Here is a 6,630-nt window from a genome sequence, read left to right as displayed (position 1 = left end):
CCATGGGCGGAGGAGCCTGGTAGGTTGTAGTCCATGGGGTCACCAAGAGTTGGACACGACTGAGCGACTTGACTTTCACTTTTCAATGACTTTCACTCTCCAGTGGCTTTCATGCATTGGAGAAGGAAATGGCAACCCACTCCAGTGTTCTTGCCTGGAGAATCCCAGGGAGAGGGGAGCCTGGTGGGCTGTTGTCTCTGGGGTCGCACAGAGTTGGACACGACTGAAGCGACTTCGCAGCAGCAACAGCAGACCCTTTTTTAGCTGAATTATGGGGTTTAAGTTAGAATTTTTGTACACTTCAGCTGAAAGTTGACTGGTAAAATAGTGCCCAGTTAATAAAATGCTGACTTTGCTAAGGCACTACCCGTATTTATTTAACAAAGTCATGCTTTAAGGCTTTTAAAGCTTTTGGGCTTTAAGGATACAGTTTAGATGAGTGATTAAGAGTTCAGACTCTAAAGCCAGTCTAGAAGGCAAGTCACAGTTAACCTTCCTCAGCCTTAGTTTCTTCATTGGAAAACAGGGATAATAATAGTAACTACCTCAGGGTTGTTGTAAGGATTAAATGAGATAATGTGTGTAAGATACTTAGCTTGAGTGTCTGGCATGTAATGAGTACTCCACAAATGTTAACTACTGCTGTTATTAACACTTAATCCAGTGAGCTTTTGCCAAGGATGTGCAACAAAATTTCCTGGAGTTTTAAAAAACAACAACAAAAATCCTGATTCATTGGCCTCACCCTGTGGAATTCCCTGTGGGGCCAGGTCTCAAACAGTGTGTTTTCCAAGAATCTCTCCAGCACTGTGAGCAGTAAGCTTTTTTTCTTCACAGCTTAAGAAATGGGAAGAGAGGATGTTGAAGTTACTTGCCCATGAGCTCAGAGCAGTTACTTAGTGGCAGAGCCAAGGCTAGAGTGTGGTTCTTAATTCACTTTCTCACTGTGGGGTCTTGCCACCGTTCCTGTTGCCCTGTGAGACGCTGCAAGAAAAGTGACTCAGACGATCTGTCTGCACGGGGGCTGCACACTTTCTAAAGCACACGTTCCTGGCACTCTCTGACCTTAAGGGCCTGGAATGTTAAGTAATGGCTGCACTAGCAAAGCAGGCATTCAGTAGAACTCAGTCATTTAAAAAATTATGTGGGGTCATTCTTTTGGACAGACCTTAGCGACACAGCAATCTGCACTTTGTAATGAAGTAGCAGCTTAAAGAAAAACCTAGTCCTACATTCCTTTTTCTTAAACAGAAACAAAAAACTTTATTGTTTCGTATCATTTTAATAATTGACATAATATATGAAAGCACTTTGAGAAAAAGTAATATAACTATAAAGTTGTGTTATTAATGTCTATTTAGACATAGACATCTATAATGTCTATATAGATGTCTATAATTTAGACATCTAAATGTCTGTTTAGGTGATGATTGACTTACAAGTTTTGTGTGCAGGGGACCCGAAAATAGAGATATATAAACAATCAGCTCTGTGATTTATCGCATTTATAAGTATGAAACTGCCAAATGAGTAAGGTGTGGCAACTCTTTTACTAAAATGGTAACTCAGTGCCGAATAACTTCCCAAAACTAGGGACCAACTTTCTGGCTTAATTATAAAACTTCAGTAACATGTACTCACTCCAGAACAAAGAAGCTCTTCCAGGGACCTTGACTCAAGAGTGAGGTGCTCTCACCCCCGAACATTTGTCCACTACATGCTCAGCCATTTCATGTCCTAAATATAAATGGTGGGAGCAGACTCGTTACCTGTTCATGTTGACAGTGTCTTTTTTAACCTATGTCCTGTATAGTTTTGTTGTTTTTTGGGGGGCGGGGGGATGGCTGTAGAACCAGTGCACTTTGGGAATTACTTTTCTAGGATTTCCTACCAATTATAGATGAGCTTGACATTTACCATCCTTTTTTTTTTTTGTCTCCTAAGAGGAGTAGCGGAACGTAACTCACCTCTTTATTAAAAAGATACTCAAGAGGAAGTTGCTTTGGTGGCCCCTTCTGAGTTGTAGCTCACTGCTTTCGGGCCTCTCCTACTTCCTTCCATTTTTGCTACTGATGTCACTGTTACCATCAGGCTCTGCATTCAACCCCCCACGCCCCAAGGCATTCACATTGAGCTGACAGGGTTGTCTACGTTTTTATTCTTGATGATTTTGAGGTTTCATCATCTTGCTTGCATTAACTCATTCTACCTGGATTTGGGGGCCATCTCTGTGTCCCAAGCATCTGTTACGACCAGTCATCTTTAGATAAGTGTCTCTGGACATAAATTTCTTCTTATGTATTAATAGACGTCAGCTGTCTGTATCTCTGTGTCAGCTTCTGTCAAGCCAGTAGCTCAGTTCTTTGGTAACCTCCTGCTTCAGTTGGGGACATGTGGGAACAGGTGAGAAATAGGGAAAGGCAGCCCTGGGGTTGCCCATACCTTCCATGTGACCGCTCAGGGACATCTTCTACTAGCCAGAGCCTCACCAGTCAGAGAAGAGGCCTTGGGCTGGTTCGGAAACTTGTCCCACTCTTTAACAGTGGGGAATTTATATTCTTTGGAGGAAGTTCCAGTTTTTCCAGCTACCAAACTTTTAAAAGTAAAGGCTGGCTTTTCTTTGGCAAGCCAGCATTGTTGCCTGGAGTGACAATTGCTGTTACCTGCTTTGTTCCAGCTCCATGACAGCCAGACGTTCACTGCCATCCTCTGCCCTCCCGTGTGACTTGGGGGAGGGGATGGGGAGGATCTCAGGGCTGTGGAATGGGCGGCGCCCTGCTCCCGAGCGTCTGAGCCCCAGTGGCCCCAGCCTGTCCTCTGTGACGTTTACTGCAGAGTCCCAGAAGATAGTCTCTGCCCTGGGGCTGCTGCTTTTCACACCACCTGCCTGAGCTGCGTGTGTTCTGTCTTGAGATAACAAGGGTGCAAGAGATTTCCTTCACTTCTGACTCCACATCCTGGACCCACATCTCCCTCGGAAGTTAGGGAAGACTCCACCCTGTGATCACCCAAGTGATCATCAGTGTTTTTCTCCAGGTGAGGAGGCCAGCGTGGGGCATCTTGATTCCGGACTCGGACTGGCAGAGATAATTCCTAGAGAACTGTGCCTTCGGAGATGGGTTTCGTTTGTTTTGCAGAGGAGAGGATTTGTCAGCTAGGTTGATGTTGCATGGTTATTGAACTAAAACTGGGGGAAGCGAGCTTCCTGGTGGCGGTGGCTTAGAGCCACAGTCAGTGGGCTGTTCTCGCCACATGGGCTGCTGGCTAGATAGACGCTGCACGTTTCTGCCCCTGCTTGGTGAGCTGGTGGGGAGATGCTCTCAACTGGGCCCTTTCCACCCTCCAAGAGCACTATTACAAATTTGAAACAGTTGACCTCTCCTAGAAAATTTACACCCTTTCCCTTCCCCATTGCTCTGTGACCTGAACACAGCAGCAGGGCCTGTGACCTCAGCCCGCCGTCACAGGTGACGTGTGTGCAGATCTTCAAACCTGCAGCCCATCTGTGGGAAAGGATGTCTCCTTTTAAGCTGAAGGGCCGTGGTGTGCCCCTCGCCCCTCCCTTCCCCCTCAACACACACTGTGTCTGTTCTGTGAGATTCTCTGTTCATCATTGTACTCAAAGCAGCAAGTTTCCAGATTCTTCCTGTCATTCAAGCTGCTGAGCTACTGTGCACACAGGGCTTGAGGTCTCTGGCGAATTCTCGCTAACTCTTCAGGACCTGGGGGAGGTAGACTGTGAAATGCCAGCAGGCTTTTAGAAAGGAAATGCAGAGTTTGTCTGGTTGGAGCTTGCTTAGATTTGCCTCTAAGCCTCAGAATAGGCATTTTGAGTCATGTAAATTAAGCAGTATCAACTTAAATTGGAGAATGGGACTTCTGGCTAGTAAAGTTTTCACATCAAAAGATAATTTTCAGCATTTCTAACACAGCATAGGTAGGCCAAACAAATTTATTCTCAATTCAGAAGTTATTGGTGGAGAATCCAAATACTGTTCTGTACAATTCAGAAGTAGCGTACCACGTGTTATGAGTAGCAAGAATGCCACGAGACAGATGTTTCCAATAGATGAGGGCCAGACAACCAGCCTTCCTCTGTTTTGACAAACCGGTTTTCACTGTGACCACTCTTGGAACTCCATCATGAAGGACATTTGCTGAGACTTTGAGAAGTCACCTTGATTAGACTGTCCTTCAGAGAAATTAGTATTGAGCAGCTGGAAGGACCCATGAGGTACTCATCTCATCATTCTTTAGGGCGTATGTTTGGACACCACCATATTTCAGATCTGCGCCGAGGGTACATGTGATTCCACATTATGTACATACACTGTTGTGCTAAGGAGGAGGGGAGTGGGAGGAGCTACTCAGATTTCCCTGTGGTGACTGGAAGCTGTGCCCTGGTTAGTGTGTGTGCTGTGAACAGGCTGGCTGAGCTCTCTGTGCATGCTCAGAGCCCTGTCCCCTGGGTAGAGCCCACACTTTTCTTTCTTTGCAATCTTAATTCTGTAGTGACTATCAGTGGAGAAACTCCAGTGTTGTGCTCGCTTGGCAAAAATAAGTTTGAACATTTCATGGTGGTTGATAGAACTTTGTCCTTAAACCATATGATTCACATTCTTTAGAACTTGTTTAATATTTATACCAAAGGTCACGCTCTGCAGGTCATGTGTGAGGGGTCCAGAGGAGCACATCTGGAGGGCCTACCCCTGGGTGTGTTGCTAAGGGGACACGGTGAGACAGTATGGGATTTAACAGAAAACACATCCGTCATGGGTCACACTACCAGTGTTGTCAGGTATTTGTTCTTGTTATTGTAATATATTTTCAGGTGTTTTGTTTTTCTAATTTAATACTTTCACCCTGTTGTCTGACTGTGAACTGCTAACAGTGTTAAACTTGATGTAAATAATGAGACCCTTGAAAGGGGAATGCTGTCTGCCTGTTGTCTCACAAGGCTTGCCAACTTGTGTTTTATTTTAAATAAAGGTTGCAATATTTTATTGTCAATATAGGCTTGTGATTGGAGTGTTTACCCAATAATTTTAATTGATAGGTAATTTAAGCATAATTTCTCTTTATATATATATAATGGTATCTGTAAGGTAAAGAAGCTGATTTTGGCAAGCATCCCCTGAACATTCTTTCGAGTGGTTCTTTGTAAGTGTGGCTACTCATCCTCTGATGGATTAGTTTTGAAAATGGCCAGAGGATCATCTGGAGCCCAGCTGATACATAAGGTGAGTGATGTGTGAGTCTGTCCATCCATCCATCCAACATGAGCTGACTGTAAAATGAAACTTCATGCTCTCAAAGTTCATTCTGAGGACAGCTCCAAATGAAGTTCTAAAAATGTTTGGAGCCGAAGCAGCATTAATGGAGTAAGTGTAGAACCTCACAGGGAACATTCTAGTCGTCTTTGACTTGGTTTTCAATTTTTAAGAAATGAGTGATTTTATTGCTTTTAGAAGTAACATTTGAATTTTATTAATTGGAGGCTAATTACTTTGCAATATTGTGGTTTTCGCCATACATCAACATGAATCAGCCATGGGTGTACATGTGTCCCCCATCCCATACCCCCCTCCCACAACTCCTCCCCATCCCATCCCTCTGGTTTTGAATTTTTAATATATATATATTTTATGAAGTGTAGTTGACTTACAGCATTTCAGGTGCACAGCAAGGTGGCTCAGTTGTGTGTGTGTGCTTGCTTAGTCACGTCCCACTTTTTGGGACCCCCTGGACTGTCGCCCACCATGTTCCTCTCATCGTGGGACTCTCGAGGCAAGGATACTGGAGTGGGTCGCCATGCCCTCCCCCAGGGGATCTTCCCGATCCAGGGATCAAACCCGCATCTTCTGTGGCTCCTACACTGCAAACAGTCTTTACCTCTGAGCCCCTGGGGAAGCCCCCATTCAATATATGTGTATGTATAGATTCAGTTATACATATACACACACTATTTTTTGATTATTTTCCGTTATGGGTTATTACAAGATATTAATGGTAGTTTCCCGTGCTGTGCAGTAAACATTTGTTGCTTGTGGCATATCCGTGTTTTTGAATTAGAAATCTATTACTTGTATCTAGTGTGTTCACTTTTTCTGTTTCATATTCAGTGCTCCCGTGTCATTTGTTTTTCAATTTCTCCTTTTCTTTTTGATATTCTTAAGCCTTTATAAAGCGTAGTAGAAAAATTTTTGTACATATAAATAGTATGTATATTTTAGAAAACTTTAGAATTTCTGCCTAGCTAAGAAATTTATGACATTTTGATTCCACTATTTGACTTAATATGAATAGAATGCTCATTTCTAATGGAAGTGACATTTTGCTGAAGGATGAGTAGCATATACTCATGTGTGTATAATGTTCGATTAGAATGGCTGTTGTAGGGGAGCAGAATTTGCCACCCCAGAATGTGCTTCTTCAGCATAAGGGTTATTTTAAGTTGGTTATCTATAAGAAATTGCAGACACAGGTGACGCTCTGAAAACTGAGTAAAAGTTATCCTTTTTTAAGAGATTTACATTTGTGAGGGAGCTCTCCACTTGTTAGAGTATCTCCCTTGCTGTTTCTGGAAGAGGAGGATCAAATCTCGAGAAACTTAACAATAGAGAAGGTGGT

Source organism: Ovis canadensis, chromosome 12 (assembly GCF_042477335.2).
Source record: "Ovis canadensis isolate MfBH-ARS-UI-01 breed Bighorn chromosome 12, ARS-UI_OviCan_v2, whole genome shotgun sequence".
NCBI lineage: Eukaryota > Metazoa > Chordata > Mammalia > Artiodactyla > Bovidae > Ovis > Ovis canadensis.
The sequence above is the reverse complement of the archived record's forward strand: the minus strand, read 5'-3'. Positions refer to the sequence as shown.